Source organism: Medicago sativa, chromosome 8 (genome assembly GCF_051527215.1).
Source record: "Medicago sativa cultivar Bolivia chromosome 8, Bolivia_mono, whole genome shotgun sequence".
In the NCBI taxonomy this organism is placed as follows: domain Eukaryota; kingdom Viridiplantae; phylum Streptophyta; class Magnoliopsida; order Fabales; family Fabaceae; genus Medicago; species Medicago sativa.
This window is the reverse complement of record NC_140756.1, coordinates 7,930,800-7,949,279: the sequence shown is the minus strand read 5'-3', so window position 1 is coordinate 7,949,279 and position 18,480 is coordinate 7,930,800. Positions and strand designations below refer to the sequence as shown.

Below are 18,480 nucleotides of genomic sequence, written 5' to 3'. Positions count from 1 at the left end.
ATGGAAGGAATCAAAGGAATCGAAGATTTGGTACTTTGGAGGTTTGGAATCGGTGAGAAGGTAGTGATGGAAAAGGTTTGGAAATTTGGAGGTTTGGAATTGGTGAGAAGGTTTTGTTATAAAATATTTGATTTTATGTTAAGAAGAAATAAAATATTTTATTTTATGTTAAGAAGAAAAATATGGAGGGATTTTCTAAAAAATTTGGGAAAAAAAGAGGGAAGTTAGTGCGCCAATATTGATGTGGAGCTGAAAAATTAATAAAGCTAATAGCGGCGATCTAAAATGCCTCAATATACAATGTAAATTGTGCCATTATATTTTGTTAATACTGCGATTAAAAGCTGCCGTAATGTACAAGATAAAGCGGCGGCTATGAAAACCGCCGCAATAGACCGGATATAGTGGCGGTTTACGGGGACCGCCGGTACAAAACCGCCGGAATTAACGCGTTTTTTTGTAGTGTTTGATATTAGACGCACCTCATTTTGTCTTCTCTGCTCTATTTGAAGGATGGCCGAGCAAATTCCATACGCCGTTGCCGAAAGCCTCTTTAACAGTGAATACATTTTATTTTTTTATAATAAAGACCATACATATCATATACAAATATTTTTACAATTTATTTTAAATAAAAGAGAAGTGCCAAAATGAAAACAAGTAATTAGTGCACTAAACTTTTTGTTTTAATAGGTTGGCTTCTCGCAGCCTTTCGTGAACATGGACGAATTTTTGGTGTTATGGATGAGTTGGAAAGACTTAAGAAGTACTGTTGAATGCATAAGAGTTGTTCTCCTTGATGCCCAAGAGAAACAGAACAAAATTGGATAAGAAGGCTCAAAGATGTGCTTCATCTTGCAGATGACTTGCTAGATGAATTGATTATTGAAGGTATGAGATACAAAGCGGATGCGAGTGATAAGAAAAAGATTACATGGGTATTTCGTTCATTATCTTCAACGCATTTTTATGTTAGCCGAACAATGGTTCCAAAATTTGAAAAAATACAAAAAAGTTTGATGTTGTGGTGGAAGAAATGGCAAGATTGAATTTAAACCCAAAAGGCTGTGGTGGTTAAGCAAACGAGATAGTTTAAGGAACAAATCTATCTCTTTTTTGTTAGAATCAAATATCAAGGGGAGAGAAGATGATAAAAAGGAGATTATAAATCTCTTGAGGCAACCACGTGGAAATATCTCGTCAATTGCTATTGTAGGTATTGGAGGTATAGGCAAGACAACTCTTGCTCGGTTCGTCTATAATGATGAGGAAGTGCAAAATCATTTTGAAAAGAAAATGTGGGTATGTATATCTAATAACTTTGATATCAAGACCATTGTGAAGAAAATGTTGGAGTCATTAATCGATAGCAAAATTGACGATAAGTTATCGTTTGAATACATACAACATAGACTTCATGAGAATTTAACCGGTGAAAGGTACTTGTTGGTTTTGGATGACATTTGCAATGTTAGTCATAAAAGTTGGACTCGGTTGAGAACTTATTTGATGTGTGGTGCTGAAGATAGTAAGATTTTAATGACAACTCGTAGTAAAATTGTGTCGAGAGAGGCTGAAACAAGCAACCTCTATGTTTTATTTGGTTTAACTCTAGATGTATCTTGGAGTATGTTAAAGAAAATTACATTTGAGAATGAAACCGGTGTAGTGAATCAAAACCTTGAATCAATAGGTAAAAAAATAGCGAGAAAAGTGCATGGGAGTTCCACTAGCAATTAGAACATTGGGAGGCATATTACGAGTAAAAGCAAAGAAAGGGAATGGATCAATGTCTTACAAGGTGAATTTTGGGAATCATGTGAAGACGAAAAAAGCATCATGTTGATCCCGACATTGGGTTACCAAAGTTTGTCGCTTCGGTTGAGACAATGTTTTGCTTATTGCTCTCTATTTCCTAAGGATTGGGAAATCGAGAAGGATCTGTTGATTCAACTTTGGATGGCACAAGGTTATCTTGAATGCTCGGATGATAAACAACTCATGGAAGATGTCGGTAACGAATTTGTGAAGATTCTCTTGATAAAGTCATTTTTCCAAGATGCAAAAGAGGGTGAAGATGGTGAGTTAGTTAGTTTCAAAATGCACAATTTAATGCATGATCTTGCAACACAAGTAGCTGGTAATGATTGTTTTTACATTGACGGCGAGGCAAAACGACGTGTACAAAGGCCCGTGCATGTATCGTTGGAACCCAATGCAGTTCATTTGTTGAGCTCATTAGATGCAAACAGGTTGCGAACTTTGATTTTGTGGTCTTCAAATGAGGAGGAGGAGGAATTGAATGGGGATGAATTGTCGGTTATTTCAAAATTCAAATGCTTACGTGTTTTGATGCTGTCATATTGTTCTTTAAGCAAGTTGTCTAATTCAATTGGAAAATTGAAACATTTAAGATATCTTAACTTATCTCACTGTAGAGGACTTGGAAGTCTTTACAAATCCTTTAGCAGTCTTGTTTTGTTACAAACACTAATTTTGACACCCAATGAAAAAGTGAAGTTCTCAACAAAGGCTGTATCAAAATTAATCAATTTGAAGCACCTTCACATCTCTGATTGGGAAGCCTCCAGAGACAAGACATCATTTGGATTTGTAAAATTGAGCATTTGGCAGCATAAGGGGTTAGTTCTTTCAAACTGGATTTCTTCATTGACAAATATTGTTGAAATCTCCCTCTTTTTGTGTGGAAGTCTCCAGTATCTCCCACCATTGGAGCGTCTCCCATTCCTTAAGTCACTTCATATAAGTTTCCTTGAAGAACTTGAGTACATATATTATGAACAAGATTTTGCTTCAGCATTCTTTCCCTCTTTGGAGTGCCTCTCTTTGCAGTTTTGTTACATGTTGAAGGGATGGTGGAGGATGGGAGATGATTTCAATAATACTAGTTGTTCACAAAATCTCTCCTTGCCTCCCTTTCCCCGTCTTTCTCAATTATCAATCATAGGATGTCTGATGTTGACTTCCACGCCTACCTTTCCAAATCTTGAGACCGGATTGGAATTGTTCGATAGTAGTGTGGAAACATTGGTAGCAACACTGAACACAGTAGCATTGGAAATTTTGAATGACATCCCTCCTCTTTCCATGCTCAAATCCTTGCACATTGATGGAGTGAGCCTGAATGTGAAAAGAATCCCAGAGAATTGGATGCAAAATCTTACTTCTCTCCAGCTCCTTCAAATTAATTGGTTTTCTCGTCAAGCATTTCAGGAAATTGAAACTTGGTTTAAGGATGACCTGAAGTGTCTTCCTTCTCTACAAACAATTGCCTTTCATAATTGTGAAGACCTAGAGGCATTGCCAGATTGGATATGCAATCTCTCATCGCTCCAGCATCTTAGGGTGTATGATTGCATAAATTTGGCATCACTGCCTGAAGGAATGCCCTGTCTAACCAAGTTACAGACCATAGAAATCATTGGATGTCCCATTTTAGTTGAAGAATGTCAGACACAAACAGGTGAAACTTGGCCCAAAATAGGTCATGTACCAAAGATAATCTTGCCATCTCTTCATTAGAAAGGTACCCATAACCTCTACAAACAACTGATTTTCGATTGTTTTATTTTTCGAATTTTCAAAAGTAAATGACTTTCAATATTGCAGCCTTGAAACACTTTTTTACTTCTTGTTTCTGCTCTTCCCCTTATTGCCTTGACTCTTCAGTAATTATTGCATTTACTTGCTTAACTAAAGAAACCTTTATAGCCAGTTTCAATTCATTCACAATCCGTCTAGTTTATTCATCTAAAATATAAATAAAATAAAATAGGCTGTACTTGCTTTTTCTGTTCTTCACTTATTCAGGCTTCCGCATTTGCATTTTAAGTTGATTGTGAATTTTTAAATTGCTGTTTTAGCAGTTCATATTGACCATGAAAATGGCAATATAAAGAAAAAACAAAACATCTGATTTGGCAAATGAAAATGGGAAGAAACAAGATATAATCTGCTCTCTCTCTATTTCTCTCTCTCTCTCTCTCTCTCTCTCTCTCTCTCTCTCTCTCTCTCTCTCTCTCCCTCCCCCCAAGATATAAATGTAGTCATCTCTCCAATTTATACTCACTCGTCTATTCCTGCGTAGTAAGAGGTCGGTCTTATTGACCAAAATATTTGGTGCCGATCAAGAAGCATAGGATTTTCTAAAATGATATCAATTAAATCTCTTTCAGAAAATTATTGAGGACTAACTAATTTAGAGTGTTAATTTTATTTTTAGGCTGTTATAGTTTACTTGATAACTAAGCTTTCATCTATATCAAAGTTGGTAGAGCTGCAGTTCAATTTTTGTGTAATGACCGACATCATTTTTTTTTTTTTTTGTTGAAAGAACTTATCCATGACATGGATTCATGATTTACCTATTTATTTTTGAAAATTTATTGCTAACATTTAACCAATTTTCAGAAACACAAAAGTTCACTTCATTTTCTTTTCTATTCCAGGATTTGGTTTTTCTGATAAGCCTCAACCCATATATTGGCTTGACAACACCCTCGATGCCTGGTAATTGCTTGTGTGTAATTTGTTTTGAATGGATTTATTTTGACTAAAATTGAGTTTAATGTTAAGTAATTTGTTTTTGGATATATTCATGTAAAAGTGAGAACATTAAATTTGAGGTTAAAAGTTAATTGTTAAGGAAAAAGCTTCAAATTCTAGATTCAAATTAGAATCAATTTTGGTGACAAAATCAATTATACTTGAGAAAATATAAACATGCCAAAATCTTTCTCTTCTTCCCTGCAGAATATTTGTCGTCATTGGAGTCAATTTTTTATGTATTGGCTGTTCTAAAGTGTCACTTGTTGTCCAGGTAAATTTGACATACGTAACAAGAATCATGGATCTACTAGTTAAAATAATCTCTTCTTTGACATAATTAACCCTGTTTGTTTACAGGGATATTTTTCACCAGTTGTAGTTGTGACATTTGACACACACATTTCAATCAATTTAATGCATGTTTAAATAGGCAGTGTGATTGTTAGAATCAAGGTGAGTCATCGTGATTTTGGCAAAAACTACACTTTCTAGCTTAAAAAACATCATGGTGACACCTTGATTTTGCCAAACTAAGTGTTCAACCAAACACACACTTAGATGGTTAGCACGGCTTTAATACGTGATTATGTTGATTAATGAATATAACGAAGTGTCGTAGTAGTTAGTTCCGGAGAGCGGCGCATAGCGGCCGACTCAAAGTGGGATAGCGTATAGTAGTATGACCGCTATTTGATAATTTTTTGGACAAATTGCAATGGATAATGCCAAGGATTCTAACCACATCTAAATACTGGCCTACATTAAAACTGATTTTTTTTTGCTTAATTTAATTCTTTGCATTGTCTATTGCTGAATATATTTCACCCATTTTGGGTTTTTTTCTCATTATCAACCATTCTTATTCATGGCTGTGCTGTACACAAACAAAACTTCAGAAGACAAAAATAAGCAAAAGAGGAACCAGAGGGAGAAGCGAAAGAGAACAGAGATAGAAGCATACAATAGTTTCCAAAAATACTTGGCAATTCAGAAATTGATTGGAAACATAGTTTGCGAAATTCTGCGTAAGTATTTGAATGTGTGTAGGAAGAGAACAAATGGAATAGATGGAACTAGTTACCAGAGGATTAAAATAAAAATAAAAAATAGAGAACAAAATTTTGCAAAATTCAGATACAAAATTCTGCAATTTAGAATGTGAGAACAGAGGATGAAAAGAAAAATAACTTGTAACATACTTTACATAGGAAGAAACACGACGATGTAAAGGATTTGAAAGTGCTTAGGAAGAGAACAAAGACAAAACGAAAGACAAAGGATGAAACTGGAGGATCTGAAAGTGAAGAGATGAAGACAGGATCTGCAATGACAACAGAGGAAGAGATAAAGGGCTCGTGTGTTCGCATGAGAAGAGAAAGAGTTGGGGAAATTTAGGGTTTATACGAAATCTCCCGAATGCCCTCGAAATGGGTTTAAAATTAGAGTTAATTTGGAGTTTTCCTACTAAAACCAAATAGGTTGATCTGAAGCCCCTACAAGCTCCGCAACCTGCTACGCTTCCACTACCTGCTGTAGCAGCCAAAGTGGCAGCTATCTTCATATGCTACGCCTCTATAACATGGTATTGACTACTCTGTGAAGTGTCATAACTCTTTAATTATCAATTGAACACAATTAATATCATCAATCAGCAACACTTTCCTAAATACTTAACAATTATTAACTTGAATTTCTTTTTCTTGTACTATAAGTTAACATCCCAACATGCCAAGCTACCACTAATGTTGTCCGTATTCATTAGCAACTTTCTGTTAGGTGAAATATTTTCACGGGTATAAAATAAAATAGTCATAAATATTATTCAAATCAAAATTTAATGCATACCCTAAAGATTCCATATACTCTTGTGAGTGATTAGGATCCATTAAGGGCTAGTGATTAAGCCTTGACAAGCTGTGGACCCTATAAAGTTAACGAATAAGATGCAATGGAATGTTACAATTAACTTCTTGTTCCATAAATATTATTCAAATAAAATGTTTGTATTTTTAGACTGCATTCTTCATAAATCTTCCTATTCTTACAAGGGAATGATACAATTAACTTCTTGTTCTTTATAGGCTGGACATCATGCGCGGGAAGATTGCAGTGAAGAGACACCTTATTTATGGGATAGTAAGCAAAAAGAAGTAAACATGAAGACATCATTTGGATATTTTTCATTTATAGAATCATATGTACTTGCAGTCTCTTGAATATAAAGTAAAAGAGATACTACAATTTAAAACTTTTGAAGTTTACGGTAGAAATTTTAAGATGTATATGTTTGTCTTGATATGGTCAAATGTCAATAAAATGTTGAAGTTAAAATTAAGAAAATGTTAACCCTTTAACTGTAAATAATGTGCAATTTTGTTCTTCAATTTTAAAATGTGTGTAATGGTAATGAATATCAAAATTCGTATCATACATGAAAAGATTATATTCTTTTTTTCAAATGACAAATGTTAGTATGTTATACTTATTTGTGTTAGTATGGTATTTGTTATTATTTTCTTGTTGCCGGGACTTGAACAACTCTTCCGCTACTTTAATCCCATAGTTTAACCAAATCATCTGAAAATTACTATAGGGTGCAGACAAACATTTGGAGAGAAAACCCCTTCTAGAATAAATTAGTTGAGATTGTTACCGATTTGCATTGCAACTTATTAATAAGTAGATGCTAACTGGCATGTTGAGTGGGTAGAATTTTATAACAAATCTACTCTTACAGTCATTATTATAAGCAAAAAAATTACTTTTTAGGTTCATTGATTAAGTGACGTATCTGGTCTATATTATGACCAAATACACCAATTAATTAATGAACCTAAAAATTGTTTTTTTTCTTATAATAATGACCGATGGTAGTAATTCTCATGGCACAAATTTCAAAAGGAAGTGGATAATCTCAGGTGTTTTATATTCCAGGGTCACGTGGAGAGAAATAAGCACAACATGATATAAAAAATACAATTTCTTTTTCTACCCCACTCTCTTCTCACGTGCCCTATCGATTTTTTAAGGACCCCTATCCGGATTATATAATTCAAACGCCCTTTTGGAGGTTCCCTAAAAATTCAAGGAAATAATAGAACTTTGCTCTGACTTTATCCAAAACTTGTAAATATACGATTTGGAAAATACAATTTGAAAACCTTAACTATAGTTTGGAAAATATAACCTGAAATGTATAAAACATCCCATAAGACCATTTCAAAGACGAATTGCAATGTATAAATTGAGACATTTTTTATTAAAAAATAAAAAATAAAAAATTGCACATGTGGCGTCCACGTCGGCGTTGAATTGGTCAAAATTGGCGGGCGAAAATTGTAAAAGAGGCGGTACTTAGGAGGTTGGATTGTATTTTATTTTGTTAGAGGGCCAAAATCGCAACTTCATAATACTTAGGGGTCCATTTGTCTCAAATTATATGACGTTTGGGACGTTACACACATATTAAAAAAATGTAATTATATATAGAAAATTAATATTATGAGTTGTTTTACGAAATCCTTAATAAATGATACTATAAGTTGTTTTACAAAGTCCTTGAGTAATTTAAATTATGGGCAATTTTGAAAGGGAGGAGAGCAATTTTCATTTCACTAGGTTTATTGATAAGTGGACCAATAAAGGTATGATTCATTGCATCTCTGTACCACCCATTTAATATCAGCGAAACTTTCCAATTCTCCTTAATTTCTTACTGTCTTCTAAGAGTTGACGTTGTGCGAAGACAGTGAGTCAATGTCTTCTTCATCCTCCACCACTCCTCAATGGGTATACGATGTGTTCCTCAACTTCAGGGGGAAGACACTCGTTTCAGTTTCGTTTCTCATCTCCATGCAGCACTCTCAAATGCTGGAATCAACACTTTTCTTGACGACAAAAAGCTTGAAAAGGGAGAGGAGTTGGGACCAGAACTATTGCGAGCAATAGAAGTTTCTCGTATTTCTATCATTGTTTTCTCCAAAAGCTATATCACATCTAGTTGGTGTCTTAAAGAGCTTGAACAAATTATGAAATGCCGCAAAAATTATGGACAGGTGGTTATGCCCATATTTTACCACGTTGAACCATCAGCTTTGCGTCACCAGAAAGATGGTTATGGAAAGGCTTTGCAAGCAACTGCAAAAAGAAGACCCTCTGGAGGGGAAAGGAGGAAATATGCCTTGTCCAATTGGAAGATTGCACTAACTGAAGCTGCAAATATATCTGGTTGGGATATCAACAAATCCAGGTAAATTAACTATTATTACTATTTTGATTTATTTATTTGAGTTTATAGACCAACATAAACAATTATGACATATTTTGGGAGAATTTATAAAAACAACTTATGACATGTTGGTTAAAGCTCTTCATGGTAGCTTATGAAAACAACTTATAAATTATACAAAATCAATTCTACTTTTTTTTTGTTTTGTTGATAAAGGCTAATAAACAATAAAAGGCAGGAGAGGGCCTGAGCCCTATACAAAGAGAGAACATACAAGAGAAAGCAAGCCAAAACTACACCTAAGACTTTGTTTGCGAGTTTTGAGGGGAAGGAAAGGAGAGACTTAGGAGGGGAAGGAAAGGAAAGGGAGGGAAGGGAGAAAGGAGGGAAAACTAGGGATGGCAAAGCGGGCCGGCCCGCCCCATTTAGGCTCGCCCCGTCTAAGCCCGCTAAAAACGAGACGAGCCGAGTCAAATTTTGTGACCGAGTCCAAAATCTCACCCCGCCCCGTTTAGTGGCGGGCTTGCGAGTTGGCGGGCCGGCCCGCCAAACAAAAACTTTTTTTTACAACTTAATTGTTACAAAAAAAAACTATGTTGCTTTTATCGTAAAAAAATATAAAAGAATAGGTAGCAAGTAAATTTGTGAAAAACAAGATAAATATCAAATTGTCGAATTCAACATCATAAGTAATAGCAAAATAAGACAAATGTGCAACATAAAACAAATCATAAAATAAATCCAACAACCAAATTATAAAATAAGTCTCAAAATAAAAACTCAACAACCAAGATAAATGCAAAAGCATTAAATAAGTCTAAAAATATATCTAACAACCAAAATAAATCCAAAAACATAAAATAAGACTCAAAATAACAAATTGAAACACGAGTCAAGCGGGCCGCCCCGCCACGCCCCGTGTCCGCCCCGTATTTTAACGAGACGAGACGAGCCGAGCCAACTATAGAAAGCGAGTTCAAAACTTCGACTCAACCCGCCAAAAATAGCGGGCCAAACGGCCGGCCGGTGGGTCGGACCCGTTTTGCCACCCCTAGGGAAAACCTCCCCCTTGTTTGGGAGTTAAAAAAACCAACAAGGAAAGGAAATGGAAGGCTTATATTATAATTTTACTATTTTACCCTTTTTTTCTCTTAAAAACAATACATTGTGTTATACTTTGTAATTTATCTTGAAATTTATTCAAAGCAACTTATCTCATAAAAAGTAAATTATTATGATCTATTTTAAAAAAAAGCTTATTTATATAAAAAAGCTTATTACGATCTCTTTTTTAAAAAACGGCTTATTCAAAACAACTTATTTATACAAAACAACTTATTATGATATCTTTTTCAAAAAACAACTTATTCAAAACAACTTATTTGTCCAAAACAACTTATTACGATCTCTTTTCAAAAACCAACTTATTCAAAACAACTTATTTATGCAAATCAACTTATTACGACCTCTTTTTCAAAAACAAATTATTCAAAACAACTTATTTATCCAAAACAGATTATTACCACGTCTTTATCAAAAACGGCTTATTCAAAACGGCTTAATTATCCAAAACAGTTTATTACAACCTCTTTTCAAAAAACGGCTTATTCAAAACGGCTTATTTATGAAAAGCGCTTATTACGATCTCTTTTTCAAAAACAATTTATTCAAAACGGCTTATTTATACAAAACAAAATTTCATTACCACGTCTTTTTCAAAATCGGCTTATTCAAAACGGCTTATTCATCCAAAACGGCTTATTACGACCACTTTTTCAAAAACTTATTGAAAACAGATTATTCATCCAAAACACCTTATTACAATCTCTTTTTCAAAAAACACTTATTCAAAACGGCTTAATACGATCTCTTTTTCAAAAACAACTTATTCAAAACGGCTTAATACAACCTCTTTTTCAAAAACAAATTATTGAAAACGGCTTATTTATGCAAAACAAATTATTACGATCTCTTTTTCAAAAACAATTTATTCAAAACAAATTTATTTATACAAAACAACTTATTACAACCTCTTTTCAAAAAACAACTTATTCAAAACCTTATTTATGCAAAACGGCTTATTACCATGTCTTTATCAAAAACGGCTTATTCAAAACGGCTTATTTATCCAAAACAGTTTATTACAACCTCTTTTCAAAAAACGGCTTATTCAAAACAACTTATTTATGCAAAACGACTTATTACGATCTCTTTTTCAAAAACAATTTATTTAAAACGGCTTATTTATACAAAACGGCTTATTACCACATCTTTTTCAAAATCGGCTTATTCAAAACGGCTTATTCATCAAAAACGGCTTATGACGACCTCTTTTTCAAAAACGGCTTATTGAAAATGATTATTCATCCAAAACACCTTATTACAATCTCTTTTTCAAAAAGAACTTATTCAAAACGGCTTATTTATACAAAACGGCTTAATACAATCTCTTTTTCAAAAACAACTTATTCAAAACGGCTTATTTATACAAAACGGCTTATTACCATGTCTTTATCAAAAACGGCTTATTCAAAACGGCTTATTTATCCAAAACGAGTTTATTACAACCTCTTTTCAAAAAACAACTTATTCAAAACGGCTTATTTATGCAAAACGGCTTATTACGATCTCTTTTTCAAAAACAATTTATTTAAAACGGCTTATTTATACAAAACGACTTATTACCACGTCTTTTTCAAAATCGGCTTATTCAAAACGGCTTATTCATCAAAAACGGCTTATGACGACCTCTTTTTCAAAAACGGCTTATTGAAAACAGATTATTCATCCAAAACACCTTATTACAATCTCTTTTTCAAAAAAACTTATTCAAAACGGCTTATTTATACAAAACGGCTTAATACAATCTCTTTTTCAAAAACAACTTATTCAAAACGGCTTAATACGACCTCTTTTTCAAAAACAACTTATTGAAAACGGCTTATTCATCCAATAAGATGCTTTGCATAAATAAATTGTTTTGAATAAGTTGTTTTTGAAAAAGAGATTGTAATAAGCCGCATTCAGATGAATAAGCCGCTTTTATAAGCCGTTTTTGTAAAAGAGGTCGTCATAAGCTATTTTGGATGAATAAGCCGTTTTGAACAAGCCGATTTTGAAAAAGAGGTCGTTAAAATTTGATTTGCATAAATAAGCGGTTTGGAATAAGCTATTTTTTGAAAAGAGATCGTATTAAGCTAATTTGCATAAATAAGTTGTTTTGAATAAGTTGTTTTTGAAAAATAGATCGTATTAAGCCGTTTTGTATAAATAAGTTGTTTTGAATAAGTTGTTTTTGAAAAAGAGATTGTAATAAGCAGTTTTGGATGAATAAGTTTTTTTCAATAAGTTGTTTTTGAAAAAGAGGTCGTAATAAGTCGTTTTTGATGAATAAGTTGTTTTGAATAAGCTGATTTTGAAAAAGAGGTCATTAAAAGCTAATTTGCGTAAATAAGCTGTTTTTTGAAAAGAGGTTGTATTAAGCCGTTTTGGATAAATAAGTTGTTTTGAATAAGCCGTTTTTGAAAAAGACGTGGTAATAAGTTGTTTTGCATAAATAAGCCGTTTTGAATAAGCCGTTTTTTGAAAAGAGGTCGTAATAAGCTGTTTTGGATAAATAAGTTGTTTTGAATAAGTTGTTTTTGAAAAAGAGATTGTAATAAGCTGTTTTGGATGAATAAGTTGTTTTCAATAAGTTGTTTTTGAAAAAGAGGTCGTAATAAGCTGTTTTTGATGAATAAGCTGTTTTGAATAAGCTGATTTTGAAAGAGGTCGTTAAAAGCTAATTTGCATAAATAAGTTGTTTTTTGAAAAGAGATTGTAATAAGCCGTTTTTGATAAATAAGCCGTTTAGAAAAAGTTGTTTTGAAAAGAGATCGTAATAATTAGGTTATATCTAAAATTGTCAATTTGAATTATTATGAGGGCAAAATTGTCAATTTGTATGCTTAACCCCAATTTGGGGGAACTTTAAAATTGAATGAAGCACTTCTAAACCCCCAAAACCTTTCCCTTGTTTTTTAAAACTCGCAAACAAGGGTTTATCTCTCCATAAGTCTTTTCTTCCCCTCCCTTCCCTCCAAAACCCAACTCGCAAACAAAGCCTAAGATGCAAAGAAACTTCTGGCATCTAGTTTAAGCTTTGCTTTTAAACAAAAGAAACCTAAGCTGCTAAACAAGGAAAAGCAGCCATGTTCACCAACAAATCTGGCACTACAAAATAGATAAACCAAATATCAAAACAGTCAAAATTATCCCCCTAATATAGAATTGTCAACCATCCAAACAAATACAAATATTTGGGATTGCTTTTGATGACACCCTTTTTAGAACGAGTTTGTATGTGTAATACACAAATCTTGTGTTATAGAAATTGTGTAATACACAATGTGTATTCTGAAAAATAAAATGTTTATTTATACAAAGCATAAATTGTTTAGATCAAAATGAGTTACATAACATACATAGAGAGTAAGTTAGTAACTATCTATGCACAATCTATTAGATAACATAATTACTTACTAAATTTAAATATCTAGTATCAACGTTTTCTAGTTTCCTGGTTCCTTTTCTTTTATTGCAGAATGGAGTATATTTTTTCCCAGTTAATTATAATCTTTCAAATAATTCATTTATATTTGTTCTGTGTGTTTTATTGAAGCAATGAAGGTGAACTAATGCCTCTGATTATTGAGGACGTCAAGAGAAAATTAAACAGCAGATTAATGTCTATTACTGAATTTCCAGTTGGATTGCATACACGTGTGCAACAAGTGATTCAGTTTATTGAAAAACAATCAAGCAAAGTTTGCATGATAGGGATCTGGGGTATGGGTGGATCAGGTAAAACAACAACAGCCAGAGATATCTACAACAAAATTCATCGCAAATTTGTAGACCACAGTTTCATTGAAAATATTAGAGAAGTTTATGAAAAGGAAAATAGAGGTATTACTCATTTACAAGAACAACTTCTTTCTAATGTCTTGAAAACAATTGAGAAGAGATTTATGAGGAAAAAGACACTCATTGTACTCGATGACGTGAGCACATTAGAGCAAGTAGAAGCCCTATGTATAAATTGTAAATGTTTTGGTACAGGAAGTGTATTGATTGTTACATCTAGGGATGTACGCATACTTAAGTTACTTAAAGTTGACCGTATCTATAACATAAAGGAGATGGATGAAAACAAGTCTCTTGAGCTTTTCTGTTGGCATGCTTTTAGAGAACCAAGTCCAAAAGGAGACTTCAGTGAACTCTCAAGAAGAATAGTTGTTTACTGCAGAGGATTACCACTGGCTCTTGAAGTCATTGGGTCTTACTTGCGTGACAGGACAATACAAGAATGGATAAGTGTACTATCAAAGTTAGAGAGAATACCCGATGATAAAGTGCATGAGAAACTAAGAATAAGCTATGATGGTTTAAAGAATGATACAGAAAAGGATATATTTCTTGACATATGCTGTTTCTTTATTGGTAAGGACAGAGCATATGTTTCAGAGATTATAGATGGTTGTGACTTTTATGCTGGTATTGGAATAACTGTCCTCATAGAGAGAAGCCTCCTAAAAATCGAAAAGAATAACAAACTTGGAATGCATAGTTTGCTACGAGACATGGGAAGAGAGATTGTTCGTAAAAGATCAATAAAAGAGCCTGGGAAGCGTAGTCGATTGTGGTTTCACAAGGATGCACATAAAGTATTGACAGAAAAGACGGTAAGAACTTTGTATAAAATATGAAACTTCTGATCATTCTCCATCTTCTTGCCTAGATTTTTTGTTTATTTGTAATTAATGTTGTCAAATACTGGCCATGCTGCGCCATGGTGGATATTGGCTGCAAATTGTTGGATGCATGATCTGAGTGTGTTTGGATTGTCATGTTCAATTGCTCATTACAAATGATCAGAGTGGATATTGGCTCTATAGCTTTTTGTGGTACTTTCTAACAAGCAAACACAAAATAATTCCCCTTCCTATCTCTATTTTTTCTTCACATACAGGGAACAGAAACTGTGGAAGGATTGGTTTTGATGTCGCAAAACACCAACAATGTTTGCATCGAAACTAATACCTTTAAGGAGATGAAGAATTTGAGACTTTTAAAACTTCATCATGTTGATCTTACTGGAGCTTTTGGGTTTCTTTCTAAAGAATTGAGATGGCTCCATTGGCAGGGATTTACTCAGGAATATATGCCTGATGACTTTTTTTTGGAAAATCTAGTTGTTTTAGAGTTGAAACACAGCAATATTAAACAAGTTTGGAATGAAACCAAGGTGTGATATAAATATTTTATTTCGAAACTATAATTTGATATAGTTATTGTTGCCACCATTAATTTCTTTTTTATTTTAAACATATATCATTTTGCAGTTGATGAAGAACCTGAAAATTCTCAATCTCAGCCATTCCAAGTACTTGACAAGCACTCCTGACTTTTCAAAATTACCGAATCTAGAAAAGCTCATTATGAAGGACTGTCCAAGCTTGTCTGAGGTACACCAGTCAATTGGGGGTCTGAGGAATCTTCTTCTGATAAATTTGAAAGATTGTACAAGTCTTAGCAATCTCCCAAAGAAGATAAATCAATTGAAGTCTTTGACAACTCTCATCATTTCTGGTTGTTCAAAGATTGACAAATTAGAAGAAGGCATAGTGCAGATGGAGTCCTTAACAACACTGGTCATAAAAGATACAGGTGTGAAAGAGGTGCCGTATTCAGTGGTAAGATTGAAAAGCATCGGATATATATCTCTATGTGGATATGAAGGATTATCACATGATGTTTTTCATTCTATTATTCAGTCTTGGATGTCACCGACAATGAATAATTTACCCCATAATAACCTGGAATTTCTAACACCAATAGTTAGGAGCCTTGCACAACTCAGAACTGTTTGGATACAATGCCACTCAAAGAATCAACTAACTCAAGAATTAAAAATAATTTTTGATGATCAATATTATATTAATTGTACTGAATCCGAAGCATTGCAAATCCCAAATACTTCCTCGAGATCGCAGTTAATTGGAATGGGAAGTTGTCGCACAGTCATGTATACTCTTGGCAACAGCATGTCACAGGTTCCTTCTCTATCTTCTTGACTGTTTCGTTTCAATTAGCTTCCTGGTTTGAATAGCATAATTACATAAATAACTAAGCATACGCTTATGATACAGGGATTAACAATCAACGAATCGGGAAATTTTTTCCTTCCGGGTGGCAATCATCCTTCTTGCTTAGCCTATACAAGTGAAGGACCTTCAACACCATTTCAAGTTCCAAAGGATATTGATTGTTACATGGAGGGAATAGTTTTACGTGTTGTTTATTCATCAACATCTGAAAACATGGCAGGTGAATGTCTTACTAGTGTCTTACACAAAGTGCACCATCCAAATATACAAGCGAGCCACAATCATGTCCTTTAACGATGAAGATTGGAAGAATGTAACATCAAATCTAGGACCTGGTGATGATGTGAAGATTTATGTAGCTTTTGAGCATGGATTGGTTGTTAAGAAAACAACAGTTTATCTAATATCTGGCCAATCGATTATTATGGAAGTGGATGATGCTAACATGGAAATGGAGCCATCGGAGGAAGTGAATGTGCAGCCGTCCCATGAAGCGAATGTGCAGTCATCACCTATCATGAAAATGAAGCAATTATCAAAGCCCAATAAAAGTATATTTGCAAGCATTCCGAACAAAATGGGTGCATTTTTCTGCTTGAACAATTTTTGATTGGACATGCCTGAGCTCTATGTTTTATTGTACACGCACTATATAAAAGCAGGGACGGAGGGAATGTAGTTTAGGAGCGACCAAAGTTAATTAGTGTAATTTATTAAAGAAAAATAAATTTTCAAATGAACAAATTATGAATCCTTTCCCACCATAGGAAAGGTGATTTTTGACCTTTGATTTATTAATAAAAATATTCAATGGTTGAGATGGACCACTTGCTACCTATTGCTAACTTTTTGGATTTAAAATTTGTACAAAAATTATGACCCCACATTATATTGGTTTAATGTTATTTTATTTAATGGGCTATAGGTACAATATTAGACAATGGGCCTATGAGTAAAAAGTTTATTCTATTTATTTTTTGTAAAATGTTTTTTTCTCTTCCCACTAAAAAAATTATACTTTATTATATTATAGTGGTAAAAATATATTCTTAATAGAATGAAATTCCATCATCCAGCCATTAATTTGATCTGATATTTAAAAAAAATAATAAATGAGATTGCTTAAGAAGATATTCTTAAAAAAATTAATAATGTGAAATTGTTTTTTTATTGATGTATGAGATTGCGTTTATGTCTGATCCTATACATTAAATACTGGAAAAAATGTACCTAATTGGATTATTCTGTCAATTTTTTTCCTTAACTATTGATATTCGTTAATTTTTTTTGGTAAAAGATGTTCATTATTATATTGATTTTTTTAGGGAATTGAGGTATCACATTTTATTTATTTACATTGTTTTGTCAAAAAAAAAATTTATTTACATTGTCAGAATAGTGGTTAATGAAAAGTGTTAACCATATATTTGTGTATTTTAATTATCCTATAAAACAATATTGCTTCGGTATAAATATTTTGGAGTGACATAGATAAGTGGGGTGTAAAAAGTAGCGTTTTTAATAGGGGAGGGTGTAATCCAAATTTTGTATTATATTGCACTAAATTCTGTTTGCAACACAACAAAAAAAGCTTTACTCAACCTGTTTGATTGCTAGCTGTCCTTATAAAGCAACATTTCCCATGGTGGGAAAGGATTAGCCTTACCCATGGTAAATCCCACCAAATTATAATCCCTAAAAATAAAAGCTATAAGATATGTTTGAAGTTAATACTATCAAACAAATATATAAAAAAAAACTTCTAATAAATTAATTTTCATGCTTGTCTATATTAGGCTTAAATATTTCAAATGTCCCTGTAAATATGACCTATTTTGATTTTGGTCCTTGTAAAAAAAATGCTTAAATGTATCTTTACAAAATTTTCTATCTTTTAAAAAGGTCTATAGGCCCACTTTTGAGGTGATTTTGGCCGTTGCCGATTGTACAACTTTTGTCATGTGGTGCCGATGTGCCATTTCTATTAATTAAAAAAAACAATTGAAAAATTTAGAATATTGTTTTTTGAAATTAAAAATCAGAAATAAATAAAAAATCCGAAAATAAATTCCCAAAAATTTCAGATTATTTAAATTTCAAAAATTTAACTTTTTTGAAATTATATAATCTGAAAAAAAATTAAAAAAATCTGAATATAATTTTTTGAAAATTATATAATAAAAAAATTTGGATTATAAATTTTCAAAAATTATATAATCTAAAAATTTTCAAAATAATTGGAAAAAATATCCGAAAATGAAACTAAAATTATAATATTCGAAAATAAATCTGAGAATAAATTTTCAAAAATTAAAATAAATTGATTTTTATTTTTAGATTATATCATTTTCAAAAAAAAATCATATTTTTAATTTCCAAAAATTTATATTCAGATTTTAATTAATTACTTTTTAAGGAAGATTTTAAATAATTATATAACTTACGAAAATTTCATTTTCATATTTAATTTTTTTTGTTGAAAGTTATATAATCTAAAATTTTCAGAAATTTATTTTCTTATTTTTTAATTTTTAA

The 18,480-nt window shown here is 32.5% G+C and overlaps 1 long non-coding RNA gene and 2 pseudogenes across 3 annotated transcripts; all 3 read left to right on the top strand.

The window, feature by feature from the left end:
* On the top strand, window positions 1–4,840 carry LOC146896633 (putative disease resistance protein RGA1; annotated as a pseudogene). Its single transcript, XR_015021821.1, has 4 exons — window positions 1–91; window positions 694–3,547; window positions 4,470–4,530; window positions 4,774–4,840. The product of XR_015021821.1 is annotated as a putative disease resistance protein RGA1 (transcript).
* A 330-nt stretch (window positions 4,841–5,170) lies between these two features.
* LOC146896632 (uncharacterized) lies at window positions 5,171–6,915 on the top strand. The gene is made up of 2 exons (XR_015023301.1): window positions 5,171–5,594; window positions 6,651–6,915. It is a non-coding gene; the product is annotated as an uncharacterized LOC146896632 (long non-coding RNA).
* Window positions 6,916–8,290: 1,375 nt separating this feature from the next.
* On the top strand, window positions 8,291–16,693 carry LOC146896631 (disease resistance protein RUN1-like; annotated as a pseudogene). The gene is made up of 5 exons (XR_015023297.1): window positions 8,291–8,818; window positions 13,458–14,520; window positions 14,808–15,083; window positions 15,181–15,891; window positions 15,988–16,693. The product of XR_015023297.1 is annotated as a disease resistance protein RUN1-like (transcript).
* Window positions 16,694–18,480: the final 1,787 nt, after the last annotated feature.